Source organism: Pyxicephalus adspersus, chromosome 6 (genome assembly GCF_032062135.1).
Source record: "Pyxicephalus adspersus chromosome 6, UCB_Pads_2.0, whole genome shotgun sequence".
Classification (NCBI taxonomy): Eukaryota; Metazoa; Chordata; class Amphibia; order Anura; family Pyxicephalidae; genus Pyxicephalus; species Pyxicephalus adspersus.
In genome coordinates this window covers 97,097,188-97,121,466 of record NC_092863.1, presented here as the reverse complement: position 1 = coordinate 97,121,466, position 24,279 = coordinate 97,097,188, and positions in this window count along the sequence as shown.

The window sequence follows — 24,279 nt, the reverse complement described above, 5'->3', positions numbered from 1 at the left end:
TTTTATGTCAGTCTAGGGTATTGTGGGCTGAAGAACGCATTAAAAATGCACAAAATATTGACCATTTCTTATAGACCACACTTCAATTCTAAATTCTCACTTAAATAAAAAAAACAATTGTAGCCTAAATTTAAAAATGGTTTGTTGGCCAACAGGTGTTCAAACTAAAAACCTATATTCGATAGTAATTTAAAACTGCTTTTCCCTACTTAATATTCTCATGAAATATGAATGAGAAAATAGGTTTATATAATTTATTTATACCTATACTTTAAACTAGAAGTAAATAAAAGCATATATATATATATTTATTAGAATTTTCTGGTTATTGTTTAATTTTATTTACTGTACTTATACTAGTTTAAAGACTTGAGTATAAACCTAGGGTACAAAATGCAACCATCACTATTAGCATTCAAAGTATTTCAGCATTCAAAAATGAGCAGAAATGCAAATTAAAGAATGTGTAATGCATTCATCCATCTTTTTAAACTATTATATTTTTTAAAAGATAAAAATTTAGAATTTCCCTAATCTGTAAATACTGAGTATACTCAGATTAAAGTATTTTGTACTTTTGAGTGGTTATGATGTGTCTCTTGCTCTTTAAAGATCATTTGTGTGTTGCTGTTGAAAGCAAGTATATAGTGCTGTGTAGTGATGATATTCGAATTCAGGTTGTCCTTATATTCGACCCAAATATTGCTGTTTGAATTCGGGTTGACCCGACCCGAAAAACACAGGATTCGACAGCAAAAAAAAAAAAAAACCCTTACTTACTAAACCCATATTGATTACTTTCCTAAGTTAAATATTTGTATGTGTTTTTTTATCTATCTTTTGAAGATAAATCTATCTATCTATCTATCTATCTATCTATCTATCTATCTATCCCTCTATTTATCTATCTATCNATCTATCTATCTATCTATCTATCTATCTATCTATCTATCCCTCTATTTATCTATCTATCTATCTATCTATCTATCTATCTATCTATCTATCTATCCATTTACCAGAACCACCATATTTCTTCATCTATCATGGTAGAACCTAGATGATCCAGCAAACTTGGAATGGTTAGAACCCCCTTTTAGAGAGCACAGTTTTCTTTTCAAGTGTGGTGTCTCTGTGAGTAAAAAAAAAAACATCTTTAGCTATTGAGCTCTGTAAAAAAATCAGTGAAAAAGAGAAACATACAAAAGGAAAAAGCCCATCTGGTAGTTGGAATTAGAATACAATATATTTATACGCAATTGTCACCAAATGTAGAGTATACCCAATATAAATAATGCATTTTTTCTTTTAGTACTAAACATTAAAAAAATAAAATAAAAATGTAGTATTATTTTAAATATATATATTACCTTTAATAGTAACCAAAGTCTCCTGTGAAACTTTATTTTTTATCCAGAAATGGGGGGGAGAAGTTTGTCTGCTCCACAGATGGCCCGGTTATTTTACAAGGCACATTTGGTTAGCGAAGTGTGAAATGGTTAAAACTCTCTTTCATGGAGTAATGTACTTTTCTGCTATTAAGAATCATTTTGCTATTACGTGTGCTCCAGTCTTGCAGAATGACAAGTCTGAATGCAGTAGCTGTGTGAGGCCTGATGTTGGATCTTGTTACTAAATTCCTTTTACAGACCAAAAATCCTTCAAGAAAATGAACATCTTATGCAGTTCTATCTTAATGGATCAAAGGGCCGTGTAATTTGTGTAAAACATCTATGTATGTGGCAAAGTATCAATGATTGCCATGTTAAAATCCCCCTATTAAGGAAATGTGAGGGTTTCAATCTTGCCGAAAAGCACAACAGAAACTTTAGATTGTACTTCTGTTAAAGATATTTATATTGTAGAGTATTAGACAGCATTTAGCATTCACAACTCGCCTTGATGATTACGCTGTGTAACTAATCTGAGTTCAATAGTGACAGGTGCAAACCTTCCTACTTTGTAGGTTCATTATGATATGCCAACTCATCTGCCCCACTGGCATGATATAAAACATCTGGGGTTTTTCAGTGTTTCAGTATTGAAATTCATCAAGGTTAAAGATAGGTGACTAGACTGCTTGGATGCATGCAAATTATTTAACAAGCACATATGCAGGACCCCTACCCTAAGATAGAGTATTCCTAGACAAAATTCTCTATATTTCTTTTTTCTTTATTTTATTTTAGTTTTGGTTTTTAATTACATTATCTGCAGTCTACAGGTTTCTCCTAAGCTTAAGATCTAATAACCAATTGATCTTGTCCATCCAAGAGCCTATGGATATTCCAACAATTGGATCATGCACATCCTGCAAAAATATCTTTGTGTAGATTCACCTTTACATTTAAAAAAAAAATTTGACATGGCAAGAAAGCAGACTGTAAGGTAATTGCTGCAATAGTTCTTTTTTAGTCTGCCACAAAAACAAATTTCTGTATGTACTTAAATATAAACCGATCCAAATATAAGGTATTTACTTTTATCTGAAATACAGTAAAATTCTTTGACTTTAAAGCCAAAGGCACAAAATGCATCCAACACTGCTAACATACAAAATAGCCATTTTTGGTAATTATTTTAATACTATTATTGTGAATGAATATGTTAGGCGTTTTTTAAAAGGTGAGGAAAATGAAGACTTTGTGGATTCAATCTGTATACGTTTTCCAGTTTAAATTATTTTGTACTTTTGAGTTAATTATGATGTGTTTCTAAATGATCTTTTGTGCATTATTGTTGGCCACCATTAGATGGTGCTGTGTTGTCATGTAAAGTGTGTCCCTAACAGCAGGAGTTTGTTACTTACTTTTCATGATGACAGAGCACCATCTATTGGTATGGCCTGACCATAAACCAAGATTATTGTTCCAATGGAGCTTTGAGGGTTTGTAAATCTTGGTTTATACTAGAGTATACAAATTACACAATTGATATAAATGCAATATCAATAACGATTTTGGGTTTTAGGCTTTAATCATTATACAAAAATGAAATATCCCATAATAAAAGTAATTGTATCAGAGGCTGCACCACCTCTAACAACCAATTCATCCTAGCATCAGATTGAATTGAGACTTTAAAATTGGTTTGAAAATGAATGGGCTAAGGTCTGTAAGTGACTGAACTGTTTTTCACTCTGAATAAGTAAAATGAGCTGACTTCTTTTCCTAAAAAATCCTGATCCAACAAGCAAAAATATTTTAAAAAGCTAATTTTTAAAATCTGGATTCCCATGACCCGATGGTTACATGGAATTGTGGATCTGTTGAGATCATGGCACTTTATAAATGAGGCTGTAAATGTGTTTTGAAAGTTATACCGATAGTAATGTTTTATTAGTAGACACAACCAGGCACTTTGATGATAATTACATATACCAATCATTATAACAGATGGGAGAATGCTTTTAACAAAGGAAAAAACATCTTATATGAATGTATTTCTCATTGACACTATCAATATTAAGTTACTTACACGGCGCAAATGGAAAAAACAAGGCTTGCATTGAACTGCTCCCACCCGGTATCTGCTTACATGCTAGAAGTGTTTAGTAATTATTTCCTGCTATAATAACATAATTTGCAACCTGTCTAAGGAGTCACCCATGTACATACTGGTTCTCATTAGGGATGGTCACACATTTAATGCACAAAAATATTTCTTTGCCAGTGGTGATTTTTTTTCCAAAAATAAGTTTTCACCATGGAGCAATTCTGTATTGATTTTAACTGAGCATAGTACAGTATTAGCACAAATTACAGCAGAATGTATGGAAACATGCAAACCTATGGAAATATGAAACCAAGTGAACTATACTATTTTGCTGTAAATCACAAAGTTTTTGAAAAAAACAATTTTAGGACCCCTGATGATTTTGTGAGTTAATTGAAGTGTCAACAAAGTTGCTTGGATGAGTGGCCAGGGAACCTATTGAAACATGTCCCAAGGCTTATTAATCTAACGAATGTACATAATTTGTCCACTAATAAAAGTTAAAATATAGTTGGGAAAACATGCTTTTCAAGCTGACTGTTAATTTTTTGAGTTGTTTGGATAGTTGCTAAATACAGTATTTCAAACAAAATTAGAGGATGGGAGGAGCCGGGAGTTAGATGGACCATGAAATCATGATCAAAATATAAAAATTAGTTTTTTCTGTAATTTGAAGTTAAGTATTAACTGGAAAACAAAGCCAGCAGAAGTTAATTTCTATTACTTTTATTTACTTGGCTGCTAGCAATTTTAGCAGAATACTAAGTTCACAGGTTTTTCCCGTAACTTGTAGCTTTCATAACATGTTTTACTGCCTATCATTTAACTTTTATTTCTGAAAAAAACACAATGAGCTCTATTTATAAAACACGGAATCTGACATCCCTTTAAATATCCCCTGGTGGGAATTAATTACTGCCATTGAAACTCATGGAGGAAATGTCTAATGGTGCCCAATGATTTTTAAAATTCTCATTGCCATGTGTACCTTTGTCACCGCAGTCATTACTTATTACTTTTTTCCTGGGGCAGTTTTCAAAAGTGGTATTTCTTCTTGTTTTTAGATTTGTTTTGTTTACTGAGATTTTTTTTGAATGATGAAAATTTTACCAATGCAGGGACAGACAGCAAAAAAACAAAACAAAAAAAAAACAATAAAAAAACAGAATTTCTAGCAAGTTTGGCAGGTGTTTACTTTTTGCAGATCATTTTATCGATTGTCATCATCCCACTAGGACGGTGTTCTAATCTGTTGTCCCAATCAGGACAATGTTAGCCAGGTAGATACTTCCACTCTTCCTCCAATGCAAAAGTATATCCTCTGACATCCCACCCAGGAGGAAATCCTCTGTTTTCCTCTCACTCAAAATATCTCGTCTGTTTTCATGTTCATGTTTTCAATAGAGGATGCCCTTTGTTTTCATCTCACCCAAGTGTATGACCTCTGTTTACCTCTCTTTCAGGAGAATATTATCTGTTTTCTTCCTACCCAAAAGGATGACCTCTGTTTTTATTCCACCCAAGAGCATGAGCTTTGTTTTCATCCCACCCAGAAGGATGTCCTGTGCTTTCCCCTCACTCCAAAGAATCTGGTCTATTTTCATGTTCATGTTTTCAGCAAAGGATGTCCTTTTTTTTTTTATCCCACCCAAGAGCATGCCCTCTGTTTTCTTCTCTCTAAGAAAAATATTATTTGTTTACTTCCCATCCACAATGATTTCCTCTGTTTTCATTCCACCCAGGAGGATATCCACGGTTTTCACCCCATCCAAGAGGATTTCCTGTGTTGTTATTCTACCCAAGAGCATGTGTTCTGTTTTCATCCCATCCTCTGGCTGCATGGATTTATTACAGGCTCCGAATACAAACAGCTCTCCTGGCCGCACAGGTTTACTTTCTTTCCCTTGTACCAACACAATAGGTTCTGTTTTCATCCCACCTAGAAAGATGACCTCTGTTTTCATCCCACTCAAGAGGACGCCCCCTGTTTTAATCCCACCCCGGAGGATGTGCTTTGTTTTTTTTTCATCCCACCCAAGAGGATGTCCTCTGTTTTCATCCCACCCAGGAGGATATCCTCTGACCTCTCTTCCCCTAGATAACATCCTCTCAAAAGTCAAAATTCTACATATTATAAATAGAAGTATATGTGTCATATTACTATAAAATTTGTTAAATCCTTTAAATTATTTACTGCTTAAGACTTTCACAAGCCTTAAAAGTGAATTTGCCTGTAAGATTTACTTTGTGAGACCACATGACCTTATGATGGATTAGCTAGGGGGTTCAAAATGTAAACTGTTGGTGTTCATGAATTAAAGCCCTGTTCCAAATCACCTTGTCAACCTGGATACGTTGACTGAACTGAACTCATTTTGATACACAGTTTTTGTATAAATGCAGAATACTCTACCAAGCACATTCTTCTGGATGCTGTGGGCTGCTTTTGGGAGAGCTTCCATGTCAAACAGTCAAACTGTCAAACCATGTCAAGCTGCTAGCTGGCTGTGATGCCAAGTCCCAAGTTCACCTCAAATGTAAGGAGAATCACTAAAGTATGCAGAGGGACTAAATGCAGGAATTCATAGAACATAAACAGTGAATTGCCTTAAAAATGAAAGATATAGTCACATGTTGCTTATTTAGAATATAAAGAAATAATGATCGGCTTTATTGAAAATATATCACCTACGTGACACTGAACCTCTTGTCTATTCACTTGTTGCTAAAGTATTTAGAAGTGTATTGCCCTCAAGCAGTATGAGCAGTAACACCCCTTCAGTGCACCTTTTCTGTTATTATAGTGTGTTAGAGTGTTATTGTAGGCAAATTCTACAAATATGCAAACATGGGGAAACAGTTGGGGATGTACAATGCTCAAATATAAACTCATGTAGCCTATCCTGTTTAGGTAGAAGGAAATGTATGAAATGTGTACATTTTTTCAGAAGGCATGTTATCTATACTAATAGGGCCTGATTTAATAAATCTCTCCAAGGCTGGAGAGGATACACTTTCACCAGTGAAGCTGGGTGATCAGGCAAACCTGGAATGGATTTTTTCAATGTCATTTGCTATTTGCTAGAAAATGCTTTGAATCCTGGACCAGATCCATCCCAGGTTTGTTGGATCACCCAGCTTCACTGGTGAAAGTGTATTCTTTCCAGCCTTGGAGAGCTTTAATAAATCAGGGCCAAAATACTTCCAGCATGTCTTAGGAACAAAGAATACAAATATTATTTTTATAACCCAAGTTTCCAGTTGTTTTCAGAAGCTTAGTCTAGGATTGGGCCAGATGTCCCTTTGGCATGAGCAAAACTGAGAGTTTGTGCTTTGCCAAAATTTCCGTTTAAAATCAGGAAGTTTGGTATTTTGGTAAAATACATTGGAGTCCATGGGAATACAGCATTGGGGTGTTTTGGTATTTTAGAATAATCAGTGGGCTTAAAATGGCTTGTAAGGAGGAGTAATTAAAACTTCTTTCATCTTATGTAAAACATCAATATGTGGTTTTAGGGATTTTTCACACAAAGGGGCTAATTTACCTATGGAATGTAGGTGTTCATTTACAAAGGTGAATTGTCACCTTGCCAGGGATAATTTGCTTAGCTTTTGGAATACGGTAATAATTCACTTTGCAAAGAATACCCAATGACAAAAAGAAAACTGGATTTTCCTTTCACATGATTGGATGGCTGAAGTCAGCACAGCTTCATCTCATTTACTAAGCCAAGTGGAATATCTGCAATGGAATAATTCACTTTGATACGCATAAAGCTGTCTACTCACAAATTGGGGTCTTTTCTTGTCTTTTCTTGTCTTTTTAAAAGTAATGTTCTTTGCTATTTTCTCTTAGGATTCAATGTTCGTATCAAAAAAAGTATTTTACATATAAATAAATATATATATGTGTGTGTGGAATGTAGCTTTATCCTTTAGCTGCCCGGTGGAAAATGCCAGGAAAAGGGTGTGAGCCCGGGCTAGCCATAAAAAAAGGGAACAAAGAATGTGTACCCCCACATCAGTTCTAACCTTTCCTTTAATAAGGGGACTCCGGATATCTACTCTCTCAACCTGGGTAATAAGTACGAGGTAATTAAGGAACTCAAGTTTTGGATGTTTACCAATCGGTGGTAAAAAAATACAAAAAAGTGTGAATTCTGCTTCAATACGTGGTCCAAGTAGGAGAAGACTGAGCACGTAGAGTTTTATAATAAATTTTGATTGGGTGACTAAGAAGGAGTTTTAAAATGCCATATTCTATTGTCAATCGGTGTACTATAGAAAATGTTTGAAAAAATAACAAAAACGGTATTGTAACTCTCACTTTTGGTCAAAATATAATTTTGATAGTCAAACAAACAAGTTTATACAAATGATAAAAACAATTATAAAGTGTGCCTAAATGATGTTGAATTGCTATATGAACATCCCTTATTCCAATCAAGATGTATCCAACGATCCATTAATTGGAAGAAGAAAGACAAACAGGTTTGTGTTTCGCATTAAGGAGCCCTTTATTAGAAGCAAAAAAATACAATTGCACCATTGCACAAAAACCATAGTAAAGCATCACATAGATAGATTTGTCAAAGGATGGTGATCTCCTGGAATTTCCCATGATGGTCAGTGTCTGTAATGGAAATCTGAAGAATCAGGGTGGAAAAATGCTGGGAGCTGTGCCAAAACACCAGGGGCCCACAATCTAATGTCCTTACCATAGTCATATGTAATAACTTCCTGGGCGGTAACCCTGAGTGGACTCAGGGTAGAAAAAAGATGCTAAAAGCGGTTACCCCGAGTCACATAGGTAAACCTATGGCAAGTAATAGTAAATCGCTACTTACTTAATCCGCCGGCGTCCCGCGTCATCCTTCTTTGCAATGTCCGTCTTCTTTCTTCCTCCGACCGGCTTCCTCTGCACTCGATGAGTCACTGGGAAATTTAAAAAATTAAAAAAAAAATTATTTTTTATTTATTTCTTTACTTTATTATTTTGACATGATTTTGTGTTTCAACTTTTGCTTACTCATACTATTATATTATTCATTAAAATAAATTTTCGTGAAAAACAATGTACCGCTTTTAGACATAAAACCGGACAGAAATGAACCGCCCAGGAGGTTAACACAGTCTAAGGTTAGTTAACCTAACTGCATGATTTTGAAATGTGGGAGGAAACAAGAGTGCCCAGAGGAAACCCACAAAAACATGAGGAGAACATGCAAAGTCCATGCAAATAGCGTCCTGGCTGATATTCAAGTCTGTACCTAGCGTTGCAAAAGCCACTGAGCCTCCATTCTGGTATTGAATTACCTATATGAGATATTGCACTAGGAAAAAAGTCCTTTTATACATCTTTGTTATACATGGGAAAATAATACTAATTTCTCACTAAACTATTTCATCAACATTAGGAGCTAAGAAAATATATTGCCCATTGTTCTTAAGGGTGGAACCCATTAAATTGAAATGCCAAATCAAAATGTCTCATTAAGTAAAGCAAAAATATATTTATAAAATCACATAAAAAGCAGCCCTTGTTAGTCTGTCTTCTATAATTTGGTAAGAATACAAATGTCCAATTTTGATGCAAAGCCTTGTATGACTAAATTAAATATTAAATAAGAAGTAAATCCATTACGTCTATTGAACACGCTTAAAACAAATTTAATTATTCTTGTGCAACTGTGCAGTCTGACTTATTTTATGTACTTGAACAATTATGTCACATTTACAGCTTATAAGATACTTTTTACAAAACTCCACAAACCATTCGAATCCTCAGTGTTATAAGGTAGCAATAAAACCAGCTTCATAAACACGGAGAGCTGCACTGCTGCATTACGTTTATGTCAATAGTTAAATTAAATGTGACAAGGTTAGTAAGCCTGGAGATTTTCAGCACAGTGTGATTGCCTTGAAGTATTTTGACTTCCAAGAATCTGTTTGGCTCCAGTTCCCAACAAAGCTGACTCCATGTTAATCCCGCTGGCTATTTAACGAGGGCCCTAACTAGGAAATGCCCAGCCGCCACCAAAGACTGGACGGGACTCAGTTGCCAAGTAGCAATCATCATCTGACGGCACAGAAAGAATGCTAATTATATGAAGGATATAGTCTCGCTTCTAGAAATAGCTGTAATTGTTTCTTTTGTTACAATATCAGTTTAGGACTTGGTGAAGAATTAAGAAAAGATTTGTTTATTTTTTTATTTAATGCTTTTCATCTTTACAGATTGACCATCAAAATGCTATTATATTTTAACATTTTCTATTTGCTATTTCTATTTGCTGTTTTGTTTCCAGCTAGCAGGTTAATCGGTTGGTATACTATACTATTTTAAAGTGTAGACTAGCCCAAGTTTTATTTTGTTAAAAACTTAGTAAGTTTTTATATAGTTTATATAATAAAAATTGTTTATTATTAGTATAGTTTTCTTAATACAGCGGTAAAGGCTGCGGTGGTAAAGGCTGAACTGGAAACCCTTAGATAGCCCTGAGATATGTCATGTATCTGAAGATCTCTGGACGCTGTGGACTGCGCAGAAGCCTGGAATGAAAAAAAAATCTGAAATTAGCAGAAATTTTTTTTTACATGGAAAGCATGTCACCCAAGATCACTACGTGATCAGGTGACATAAGAATAAGTAAATAGAAGAAGATGGCACGGTATGTGCTGGGAAGAAGGAAGACGAGGCAGTGCGGGACCTACTAAGCTCAGATCATAGAGAAATTGAAGGCTTTCCATTTATAAAGATAGGTGTTTTTTTTTAATGAAAGTTCCACTTTAATAGAGGAGGGAATAGCTAGAACCCCTGTCAGTAAAAAAGGCTAATAAGAGCACCAAAACCTAGTAAAATAGTCTAAAAGACTTTTTCCAAATAATTTATATTGAGCTGATGTTAAACAACACGTTTCGGGAACTTTGGCACTCCTTCATCATGGCTTAAATACTGCATAATCCTGGAATGAAAGAGAATGAAGACATGAGGAATCTGTGTCAGTTTAATGGAAATTAAAATAATGCCTAATGATGAAGGAATAAAGAAGCTATATCCAGGCTGACCATCAGATGAACACCTATCTGAAGCAACCAAATTACCTAGCAGTCGAGAGCATCTGACAAATACAGGTCGGCTTTATTTCTGGGCCTAACATTTGGCATCAATTACTTTTATTTTGGCATACATTGCATCTCTTTTATCAGCAATCATTTATTTTCATGTTCATGGAGAACTCAAGCCTTTATAGAGGAGAGACCCTAAAACGCTTTGGAATATAATGTCACCTTGAATTAATTAATACATTTTGGCCTCTTTCATTTTTGATCTAGAGCTTTTCTTAGACATTTTTCATTTTGGGTCAAATCTTGAATTCCCTAGATAAGGGTACCCTGCTTCATAGGGGCAGCTTCACCAGAATTATTAAAAATTAAAATCCAGTTTCTTAAATTTTCAGATTTTAAATTCTACCTGTACCCTTGTTGTTTATTTTTGGTTTTCTGGAGAAAGTGTTGGCAGCAGGACAGGAAGTTGGGTATTATGTCTCATGGAGTCTAGAACAACAAAAAAAAAAAAACATATAAGAGTTCTAATCCTTCCCTACTTTATCCAAAAGTGACCACGTAGTAGACAAGAGACCACCACACCTTAAGGAAGGCCATTATACTGTAAGGAAAGAACTATCCTTACTCCAGAATGAAAACTAAATGTATGTGTGAGTCCTCCTACGCGTTTTACTCATTCACAGGCATACAAATGAAAGTCAATTAAAGAAACATAAGCAAAAATGCTGGATTTTATTTGCAGACAGTGTCCTCACTAAGGAGAATTTCTCTGATTTCCTTTCCTGGAACCCCACTTTACCCAAAAGAAAAGAGAAAAGCATTACATTTGGTTAGTTGGAGTATTTTTAGCTTATTGCAAACTCTGTAATTGCGTTACTGGTAAGGAAGTAATTTCATTTGCACATTTTTACAGGGTCAGCATATTGCACAGTGTGCTATGGAGTACATTTCACCAATGCAATCAGCTGTAAAGTAGTAAAAAATCTAATTTTCCTATTATGTCATACCCATAGACACGAGAGAAAAGGAGTTTGCACACTCATGCATACACATGGTAATGTTGAGGGAAGAAGGTTAATAAGATATTGCATGTTAATAGTGATAACTGAATTAAAATACTTTGCATATTGCTGATATTTGATTTGCTTGAATGTTTGTATGTAGTTTTGTCTGCAACGAATCACACAATCCAGGAATCCAGGTAATTGTCAATGCTGAAATGTATGATTCGCTATATACTGTAAAAATCTATAAGCAAGCATTTAGGTGAATCAAAAAATCTACAATTTACCAAACTGAATGGTCTGCAAATCAATTGAAAGTTCCAGTTGGGGCTAATTCTGACTCGGGTCTGAGTTATTTCAACCTCAGATTCGAACTCAGTATTTGAGCTTAAATTCTTAAAAAAAAGATGGTAATATGGGCCGCACTTTATTTGCCTTTTACAGGTATAGTATAGCTCAGTCATTATTACTGCTGCATTATGACAGCTGAATAATATAATACAACCAATCCAGCATCTGGATGATGACAGCTGTCATTGTTCTTCAGCATGATTGGCTGAGCCCTACTATACCTGTCAGTGATGTACTATATGGATGACATATTAGACTTGTCATTGACATTTATAGTACAGTTTATTTTAAAAAATTATGAAATCTGGCTTGGAATTTTCCCAGTCCGGTCCAAGCTTTCAACCGGTCTAACTGGATTGATCCAAATTGGATGTTTTTTCCATTGAGCTCACTGCACCTCCAGCAATTATATAGTGTATGAGAGTGACAATATGGTATTTGCTTGCATCTAGCCTTAAAAGAGGACATTGATTAACACAAATAATTTCAGTGAGAAAAGATCATCTATATCCTGCAGGATGGAAGGGGTTAAGGGGCTGTGATTTTTGCATGGTCGTAAGTTTCCTGCACAGCATTATTAGTTGACTGAAACTTGCCAGGAGTTGCTGTCTTTGTATTTTTATGTTAAACAAGTTGTGTTTTAATTTACACGGCTCTTTAAACAGACTGAGCAATTTCATTAAGTTTTGTGTGGGATTAACTTTATCACTGTTTGCCTGGCCCTCCCCGGTACACACATTTCAGTACCCATATGCTATAACGCATTCTATTCTCTTACAAGCTTTCATAAGGTCTGTTTTCAGCATCCACACGAAGAAGGCATAAATATTAGCCATTTACTCCAGGATTAAAAAAAAGAAAACGGTTTCAAAGTAACCTCCTGGCACATTTACACGAATGCTAATATAATTTATATGTTTATTGAAAAGGCTGTTTAAAAGTTAAGCCAAAGTGTACAACAACAATGTGAACGCTGGTAATTTACACCTATATCAGGGACGCTGATACTTTGGTTACATTCCTGAAATCCCCAAAGAATTAATTAGTGAAAATGAAAGAATCTGTTGTTACTGATCAGTTGGAGAGCTTTGCTGCTGTCACAGTCATTGGTAGCATTTGTATCTAATTGCCATTGCTAACATTCAATTATTCTGTATGGGCTGATAGGAACTATTTATTTATTTTTATTTAATAACTGGATTCCTTCATTGTCAATACCGGATATCTGCCCCCAAACTAGATCTATGTGTTATTTAGTTTCAGAACAGTTTCTGTAGTTTAGGGATAATTTAAAGTGCTTCTCCATGTAGTTTAATATGATCAAAAGAAAAATATTTTTTTTAATTTTAGGTAAATATGAAATATGGGATATGAATTAATTAAACTCAGGAAAGAGATGTTTTTCCAAATAGTTTCAAGTAGTGCAATTGTTGTAAAAAAAACTTTTTGTTTACAGGGCTCACTAGGGAATGCTAAAATTTACACACAAGCACATGACTTTTATTCCCCATTTATTTTGCTTGCAATCTTGATGTCGCAATCTCAGATGTCCCATAACTGTCACTGGAAGCTGGAAGGAGGATGAGCAAGAGGTACCCCACTGCACTCTTATCCATAGAACAGCACAGTAGTCCTTCCAATTTTTGCCCAAAAAGAGCACAACAACTGTTTGACAGTCATCTAATGCAATGTTTCTCAGCCAGGGTTCCTCGAAAAGTTGCTAGGGGTTTCTTGAGCAATGAAAGATCTGTGCCTCTTAGATAAGTTATTATTGACACCAATGATTTTTTGGCCATCTATAGTATAAGGGTGACATTATACCCAATAGCCAGCAATGTAGGAGGCATTCTTCCTGCTGGCCACCACACTATTATACTGTGAGCTGTGGATATAGTAAATATAGAAGTATTTCCCTGAAAACCTGAACGTTATTTCAAGGGTTCCTCCACTGTAATGAAGGTTGAGAAACACTGATCTAATGTGTGCATATAGACTAAAGTTTCAATGAGAGACAGTGAAGTTGATTGGGCAGTAAGAAATAGTTGAAGGGGTGGAAAGTTGTAATCATTCTAGTTCCATCAGCAAAACTACTGCCATGTCACTTCTAGTGGTGTTAAAGAGGTACTAAACTCAAAAGAGCCCCAAAACAAAAAAAAAATACACTTACCTTCAATCCCGCAGTCGATGGGTCCGGAGGTATTTTCCATCAGGTCTTGCGTCGTCCCAGCGTCGTCCCGGCATCCCGGCCTTTTCACAAAAAAGGCTCCTTCTGCCCATGCCCGAGATGTTAGGGCATGCGCAGATGGAGCACCCAAGAGCCTCCCGGGATGCGTGACGTAGGTATCCCAGGAAGCTTTGCGCTCCCATTAATTTTCAAAATCAAGAAATAAGGGGCAGTGCTGCACCCTTTTAAAAAAAATAAACAAACAGAATCTTTACTTTACGTAAAAGGGTTGTCTACCCTTTTATATAAGATAAAAAATGTGAGTTTAGGTAAACTATAAGATGATGATATCACCTCTATTTAAGCAATAGTGTGTGTGAGTACAGGGAATTGTGCTAATGCTTCCTCGGGTTCAGTGACATAATCACCTACACTCACAATATGTTTTCAACTGGGGACTACTAGTGTTAAAAAAAATAATTAAAAAAAAATTGTTTGCATAATTTTTCTAGCCCAATGGAGAATGTGGGACTATAGAAAAACCTTAAGACTATTTACTTTAACGGTGCACAATTTGAATGGTTCCGTGCTACAAAATATTCTGCTGCTTAATATCAGAATTTGAATAATATTTATTTTATGTAGTATATATAAATCAAATAAAACTTTAATTTAGGATAAATATAATAATTGCCATGTTTTTTTTAGTGGTCTTAGACCTGGTAGTCCATCCCCCCAAAAAAAATAAACAATAGAACTCCTATTACTTTTACTCCCATGGTATATTATGGTATAATATAAAATATATATCCATTTACATTCTGATATTCCTATTAGTGCATTTTTGTATCACAGGGGATTATATTGTACTTGCCCAAACATTACTAAAACTAAAAATGTAAAATAAATAGACATAACAGTGTAAGAAATTCGCTCTGGTATGCTTTCACTTGTGTCAGTTACCTTGTACTTGCTTTAATAGTCTACTCAGCTAAACAGATGTAAAAAAAATAGAATTTTGCTTCACTGGTGATTTAATTTTTGATGTGAACCCTTGTCCCTCGGGTCTAGGCAAATGTAACCCTTTTTAGTAAATGAACTCCCATGTGTATATTCATTAAAGCCACCATACAGGTGCTGAAAGATTATTTTTACTGGCCATGAAACTAGGCAATATATTAAACATGAAATTAGACTTATAAAGATTTTGTTAAGGCAGTCATAAATTCTCAAGGGTAATACTAGTACATAAAAGTGACACTTTGTTCTCATCATTTATAAAGCTTGAAGTAGGATAGTGAAACGTATTATCATTAAGAGCTATTAACAGCAGATTTGTGTCTATATGTGGCTGTGACATATGAAGCAATCTACTACTTAGCTTGTTGGAAATATCATATACCTAAGAGAGAATGTCCTCTGTACTCTAATCCTGACATACTATAATTATGCAATTAAATGGATGGTCATTCTTTTACCTTTCATTGTTTGGAAAATATACTTCCTGCCCGAAAAAAAAGTCACATTTTAAAACTTCATTGGACCACTTTGGCTTTGATTACAATACACATTTGCTGTAATATTGTTTTAATCAGCCAATGCAATGTCCCAACATTTATTTCCATCCAAAGTTGCATTAATTTTTCACCAAGATTTTGGCAATGGGAGAATCGGGCCGCTGCATGAAGTCTTCTCCAGCACATCTCAAAGATTCTTAATGGGGTCTTTCACTCGGTTTGGCTTTGATTATAGCACTCGTTCACCGTGGTATTAATTCAATAAACGTATGCAATGTCACAACATTTATTTCCATCCAGAATTTTTTTTAATGTTTTACCAAGATCTTGTATTGGTGATGGGAGAGTCGGACTGCTGTGTAAGGTCTTCTCCAGCACATCCCAAAGTTTCTCAATGGGGTAAGGTCTGGACTGTGGTGGTGTGACGGGCCAATCCATGAGTAAAAATGTAATCTTTGAATAAGTCTGCGCTACCAGGAAAGAAAACTCCATTGCTAAAAAAAAAAACTTGATCATTTAGTATATTTAGGTAGCTGGCTAACCACATTTTTTGGGCACACAATGTTGCTGAACTTATATTTGACCAATTGAAGCAACATTTCCCCCAGAGGCACCCCAGGTAATAACACTGACCCCACGGGCATTCCATATCATACCACTGCCCCATAGGCACCCCAGATCATAACACTTCCCCCTACAGGTACCCCAAATTATAACACAGTCCCAACAGGCACCCCAGACCACTGCCCCTGTGGGCTTGGGGGCTTTTTTGGCTAGGCAGTGTATAGTTACAATAAGAGAAACATCAATTCTCCAGATCTGAAGTATACATTTTTATTTAGAAGCATTTTGCTAACTTTTGCTAAAAACTTTTGGAATTTCCCGGGCTTTGCTGATGCTTGACTGCTGAGTCCAAAAGTAAGCCTGGAAGGGTTGTGTTGTCATGCACCCCTATTTAAAAGAATTGCAGTGCTTTATTGCCAATTTATGGGTGCCTAACACATCTCAGAACCCAACAAATCAAAAGGTTTCATATTCTCACTCATTGTCATCCTCTGTACTGCTTTTTGTCACTTATCACTAGGTTTACGGAGACTGTTACATATATACATATGGCACTTATATTTTCCATCTCTCCTCTGCACTTCTCTTTGCACTTCTAGGCATTGTCTAGACAAAATCTTATGCCATGAGGCAAAAGTGTTAGAGATGGATACATCAGGATAGGCCTGTGACTATATCTAGGAGAGACGAAGGGGTGTTACTTTATGGTTACCATTTACATTTTTCTAACCATCGTTGCTTATAATAAATTAGCATTATATAAATTATTATACACAGAGTGATAGTATAACTGGTAAAACGCCAGAGTGTTGTGTAGAAGAGGTGATACTAAAAGAAGGGTTTTGCTTTGAGTGCCAATGGCTCCCAAGGCAGCAAGTATTCCTTGGTTGGATGGGTTGACTACCTGCTGCCCCAATTACTCACTTTAGTTTCTTTCACCAGTCTATATATCCTGCATTGATACACAGGCAAGCAGTGAAAGCTACAACAAGTTTAAGGGGGAGCAGGAATTTATATGCCCAGATGTATGTAAACACTTGAGCTGGGCAGAACAAAAACCAAAAGGCAACTTTTCAAGAAAGGGTACACCAAAATTAAGAATATAAAGTCTTGCCATTGATGTTATGTATATAAGTAACTTTGAGCTGGTTGGTGTACTTTAGGCTATGCTCAGCCTGGCAATGAGATTACAGTGCAGTTGCCACTTCCTCATGCCAGTTAACAGCTGCTTAGTGGGAGATGCTACAAGTAGCTTGCAACCCCTATAGAGAATGAATGGAGTTGGCAATGAGTGGTTCAGTACCACTCACTGCCACCTGACACCAAATCTGCAGATGCTGGTACCACCCACCAGGAGCTGCATGGGATGGCTTCATCATTTGATTGTTCTTTATTTGAAATATTTGTCCTATGAGTTTGTATGCTTTTTAGAGTTCATGGCAAAGTATTAGATTCTCACCATCAGAAACGTACCTGACCTCCTCTAACTCCCGAGTAATATTTGGGCTTAAAATTGAAAAATGGATACCTTGTGTGATCTTGATTATACAATTTAAAGTCTGAGCAATGCTAATGGTTAACTCCCAAAGCCTAACTATGGGGGGTTGTGCAGGGGAAGTGCAGGGGAAGCCTGCACTCCATAATGTTTGCTCTACAAACACAATCCTTTCTGATCCCTAAAGACACTCGGATACTCCCTGGATAAACATTCCTTGGTGTATTTTCATTCTCTATTGGAAGACCCTTCCATATTTTTACTGCAAGGAAGCCTTTTTAAAGATTTAAAAAAAAATATTTGGCAGATAAAAAAAAAAAAGCTGGAATAAAAATATTGTTGTATTTAAAATATGTTGTGAATGGAGCTCATTAGCTGAGCCAGAATAGTGCTAAGAGAGTCATGGGTACTGTGACATAAAATATGTGTTTGTAAAAAAATATTTTATACCAATAGTCAACAATATAATTTTTAATATAATTTTTTTTTTATATAATGAAAAGCTATTATAATATGCATTTTAGTTATATTTTTATAGTGAATAACGTTTATTCAGTATTTTAGGTCTAAGTAATGTATCAATAAGGACACCATTCAGTTTAATAACATTTAATTCTTTGGGCCTAAAGTGTGTTTGAGAAATGGAATATAAATGAGATGCTACAAGAATAGTTATTGTTATGACAGCGAAAAAGTAACACTCTTTCACTGTTTTGTGGCTGTTTTGTGTGAATGTTCTTCAATGCAGAAAATGTGTGAATTTAGATAAAACCACCTTTGTTATCGCAGCTTGAAGGCCATCGCATCTTTTAGAAGCTATTCATGGAGGAATCCAAATTCAAAAGCTTTTTACATTTTTTTCCAAAAATCCTAAATAAAGTACCTAAGAGCTTTCTTTGTTCCCTTTAAAGTCCCTGCATACCCACTGAAATTTCTAATCAGATGGTGGAGATATCACTTCCAACACAAATACCCCTTAAAATCAAATATGGCGTAAAAATCATATCAGCTGTATCTGTGAACAAGTAGTGGTTGCCATTGTGAGATCTGAATCAAACTGTAGGCCGGACAGACATTCCAGATTTTGTGATATTGTCAAGGTGTCCAATACTAACTTAGCTTGAACTAACTCTGCAATGGTCTAGTAGATAGATGTAAGATTGGATGCAAGGAGAAGAATCTCTTTACTTTTAGAATGAAACATATCTGCTATGCAGAGGGCCCTGTATTCTCCCCTCACGTGTATACCCCATCTATGAACACACATAGTCCAGAAGAAAAGAAATGATTCAAGTTACTTTACAAACTCCATTGTATAATAAATAGTGGTGATGTATTTGTCTTTTTCTTGAAGAAGCGGTGATGTTCTGCGAAACGAGTTGTGTAAGAAATTGTTTTTCCAATTACTATGTACCACTGTAAAAATGTATGGAATGTTTTAAATAATAAACATATTTTAACTGTTATTAAACCACACAGATATTTATTCGGATTATTTGGTTGCTGTCAAAGTCCCAATTAGAATATATGTTGTTTGGTAAAATTAGGGATGTGGCACCAAATACTGGGATCAATATCACAGAAAACTGAACCCTATTTTCATAAAAAACATAGGTTATTGTTTGGCATGGCAGGATACCATTGATGATGCACAATCAACCATATTTCTACACAAGCATAAGCTTTCCACACTTTTCCAATTCCATATTCAAGACCAACCAACGACAGGGACAGCAGGAATGGGAGAAGATCTATGACCTCTGCAACCATGGCAAGGATATAAAAAAAAAACAATATATGTAAAAAAAAATGGGACGTTAGGGTAATTTTTTAGCTTAGTTCCACATAAATGTTGCATGCGAGTACAGTCTTGTCGGGGAGAGTTGAAGGCTCTAAACTTCCAGTTTAATAAATTTTCATGCCATCTATAAGCTCATACCAGGGCTGTCCATCTTCATTTCATCAGAGATCGGAAACTTTATATCAACATTTATTTCTGTAAACTTTAAGAATCATACTAAAGTCTATTAAATAAATAATGAAAATGTGTCCCGATCTTGGCCCTGGAGAAATGGAGTTGGACCGCCCTGATCTATATGATCTTTTAAATATTAGAACCTGTATATTAATAATATTAATTTGTTCTTTTTTATTGAACATTGATATTAAAAAAAAATGCAATACATTTGTAATTGACAGTATATAAAAATAACTTTCAGATGTCTGTATTGGAATAAAAAGTGATTTTTGCTCCGGTATGATATAGTGGATGTCCTCTGGAAAATAACAGTAACCCGATCTGGAGAAGTATACACAATCGCAGTAACACTTTTGCCGCTGCTGCTGGCGCTGGGCTATTGATTTTGTACGACCGGGGATGTTTGATGTCGCCGGCAGCACTGAGGCAGGAAAAATGATTATTGACAGATTTTACCAAGTGAACAATAAGTGGTGGGAAGAGAAGAGCAGAGACATGCCGAATGGCCTTTATGTGTTCTTCAATCTCAGACAGTAACCTGACACAGGAGTCAGTGAAGCTGTCTACTTCTAACCTCTTCATTTGGGAACTGTGATGCCATTTTCATGTAATATTAGGAGGACCCGGACACAAAGCTGCTTGCACATGTATCTTCTAAATGAAGATAAGACGGATTGTGACTCTGTAGGCATTGTTATACCCTTTAAATGAAACAAAGGATTGTGTATTTATTTATCTGTAATTATTGTTAAATGTACCTAAAATTTATTTTTTTTATTTCTTTATACTCCCTCTAGTGGCTGCTTGTATGTCAGGTAATGAAATAGGAACCTTGGCTTAATGACTACTGTACATAAGTAACCCAACCAAATAATCTGTGATAGGTAATTAATATTTTGTTACAACGTCAAAATAAACAACCAGTCTCTAAATCTGACGTGAATGCTGGCTGGTGCCACATTGTACAGTATATTCATTCTTTATTAGGATGAAAAGTAACTAAATTTGAGCATTTTTATTTCAGATATCACAGAGGATTTTGATTACATTGTGCAAAATTCAAACGTATTAAGCAAAGTTGAGCAAAATTAACACTTTTTGGAGTTTTCGAAGGGTTCAGTGGTTTTCAAGGCAGATCTTCCACTAAAACGTTGTCTGGGCCCCTATCCCAAGTTAATCCCTAAGGTTAAAGATAAACCTGTAAAGGGTAAGGGTAAAATTATATCTACTTTCTCATTTTCCAATTTGTTGGGCATGATTTCCATTTCCTTCCTGGGCAGAAACCTTAGGAGGACACACTCAACTGTATTGTATTTTTATTGGATTTCCCCTTTGCATTCCACAGGACTCAACATGAGTGGACAATTATTGTTAATGTATAATAGCACAGACATATTACGCAGCGCTGTACAAAGTCCATAGTCATGTCACTAACTGGCCTTCAAAGGGGCTCACGATCATATCCCTACCATAGTCATATGTCATTAATACAGTCCAAGGACAATATTTAGTGGAAACCAATTAACTTAACTGAATTTTTTTGGAATGTGGGAGTACCTGGAGGAAACCCACACAAACACAGGAGAACCTGCAAACTCCATGCAGATAGTGTACGGGCTTAGATTAGAACCTGGGACCTTGTGCTGCAAGGGCCCAAGTGCTAACCACTAAGCCACCATTACCAGTGACATCCTCCTTGCCTAGGCTCTGCCTGCAAAAGGTGAAGGTAAGTATGATTTATTAATTCTTTCCATTTACAGGTACATTTTTTTACCAACATAGATTGGGCAGTTTGGTAAGGGGTAGATAGCTTAGCTGCTATAAGTAGACCTTTCTTTTAGAAGAATATCCACTACTATCCACTAAATATAAGTTTATTGACACAGAATTCCCCAATGGGGCTTTGAAACATTTGCACATGAAATCTGGCAAATTACATTGTTTTACTTTCAACAATCCTTTAACTATGATGTAGCAAACTACAAAATTATACTGCATACTGTATAAATGTATGTGGCTTTAAAAAAGACATTCCATCTTTTTTCAGGTTTAACTTTTTTATTAGTGCTGAAATTGTATTTTTTTTTAATCTACTTGGACTGAAAATAGGTGTCACTTAATTATAAAAACAAAGATCCATATCCTGGTGTCACCTTTATAAATTAAATCTAATACAACTGGGAAAACTGATATTATTTTCTTCTATGACACCTTTAAGAACATATTTCAAATCCCTTCTCCCCAAAATATTGTAATCGATTTCCATTTTCTATATTTTTAATCTAATAAACAATTCATGGGGGAAAAGGTAATATAGATAAATAGATATAGATATAGAGAAAGAGCAAGTTTTACAGAGCAAGAAACATTTGCTAGTATTATTTTTATAAGGGCTTTATATATTTATTGCCTGCCCGGCCAGGTTAAAATCAAGTCTAGGGCACTATCTTCTCTCACAGATCCCCACGGGACCAGGGGATCTGTGCCTTCTCCTCTTTCACCCACCTTGCACTCCTGCAGCCACTGCCCCAGAATCCTATCCGCTGGTCACTGCCTGCTCTAAATCATGTGACTCCCTGAGACCAGCCCCTTTACCCCCAGAAGACTAGAGTATTCAGCTGGCCATCTGCTGGTGGAAGGGTGAACTCCACCTGAGCTGCCTCTGCTCCAGCACTCCCTCTGGTGGTGAGTTCTGTTACCTGCTGGTCACAGGTCCTCCCCTATAAAGGAAAGTGACTGGTACAGAAAGTTGCTTGAACTAGGCTCTGCTTCCAAGTTACTGTCTGCATTCCCTGATACTGACTCTTTGGTGTACCAAGCCCAGCTCTGTCTGTCTACTCCTGATTGCCACCTGCCCTAACCTTTGGCTTCATTGGACTATGCTTCAGTCCTAACCTGCCAGCACGTGCACAGGGGTTGCAAACTGGCAACTGCCTGCAGCGCAACATCCTTACATCTAGAGGCCTCTGAAGAAAACCAGGCTGTTGCTTAGACTCTGCCCCGTGCACGTCCTTGCCAAGCGGGCTGGAGTTTGTATGTTGTATTTGTGTGGGTATGTGTGGATACATTGGCTTCCTCCCACATCCCAAAAACATAATGGTGGGGTAATTAGCCCTTTTCAAAAAAAAAAAAAGTTGGCCTTAGACTAAGTTAAAGACATATGACTATGTAAGGAAATGAAGCAAATGCAGCAAAAGTCAACACTTTATTTATATATATATATATATATATATATATATATATATTTTAATGTCTTTAAAATGTTCTTATTCTCTCATTGAGGCTTTAATATTACATTCTGTATCAAGCAAAAAAAACCTTTAAAGGTGATCTTTTGGCTGAGACGTAACTTAAAAGGTTATATTATTAACTTCAGACGCAGTTGATAAAATTTACCTTTGGTTATGAAGACAAAAGTTTATCTGTTGTAGGTCTTTTTGAAGTAAGTGTGATATTATTGTTTAAAAATTACACCATTTTGGAGATAAGACCTTTGCACATAACATGGGAAACAAATATTGCAATACAAATACAAGAGATTATGTGTTATCAGGAACATAGAAAGATATGATTATTGCGGGGAACAAAAGATTTTGTAATTAAATATAAAGTTATCCCTTATGTTCCAATACTTCTTTTGTGAGTCTTTTTTTAAACAAGGATTTGAACAGTTTATTTTCCCAGATTTCTTTTTTTCTTTTGGCAGCAAAGTAAATGTCAACAGAAGCAAGTAATAAACAGGCGCTGATTCTGAATTGTCATATATATATATATATATATATATAAATATATATATATATATATATATATATATATATATATATATATACTGTGCTATTACTATACAAGGGATTGTATAAATATATATACATAATAAAATAAAATATGGGGGCAAATAAAACTTTTAGAAATTTACAATACCCTAGTAGGGCCAGCAAAAATTAAAAGGATAACTGGGCCTAGCTCAAAAGAAGCTACTATACAGTGGCTAACATGTTTGCGTTTGCAGCACTAGATCCCTGGTCTTGGACTCTGCACGGTCAGTTTGTATGTTCTCCCCACATTTGCATGGTTTCCATCTTGGCACTCCAGTTTCCTCCCACACTCCCACCCAAGCATTTGGGTTTAGTAAATTGGCTTCCCCCAAAATTTGACCTTAGACTGTTATAATGAATATAGTAGGGTCAAAAGGTTGCATGCTTCTTTGTGAGACATATAGGAAAAAACAAAAAACAGAAAACAAGGTTTTTTTGGGCCAGCGATGCCAATTATATTATTCAAAAACAAGTGGTGATACAATATATATATAAAGCAGAGCTAATGAAAAGGTGATGTAAGAAATTTATGGTTAGATATCTCTATAAATATATAGTGTTTAGTCCTAATATTCAATTTATTGTATGTATGGAAGAATGTCGGTTTAAAATTACTTATGATATATAGTGAGTGGTAAAAAAATAGTATTTTAACGGAATTGGATGATTCCCACAGATAATTGGTAGTCTGTTGAATAAGAAGATGAATGGGAAAAGATAAAATTGTGAATATTATGGGGATGTAAAGAAAAAATAATGATACAGGTAGTCCCCGGGTTACATACAAGAAAGGGACAGTAGGTTTGTTCTTAAGTTGAATTTGTATGTAAG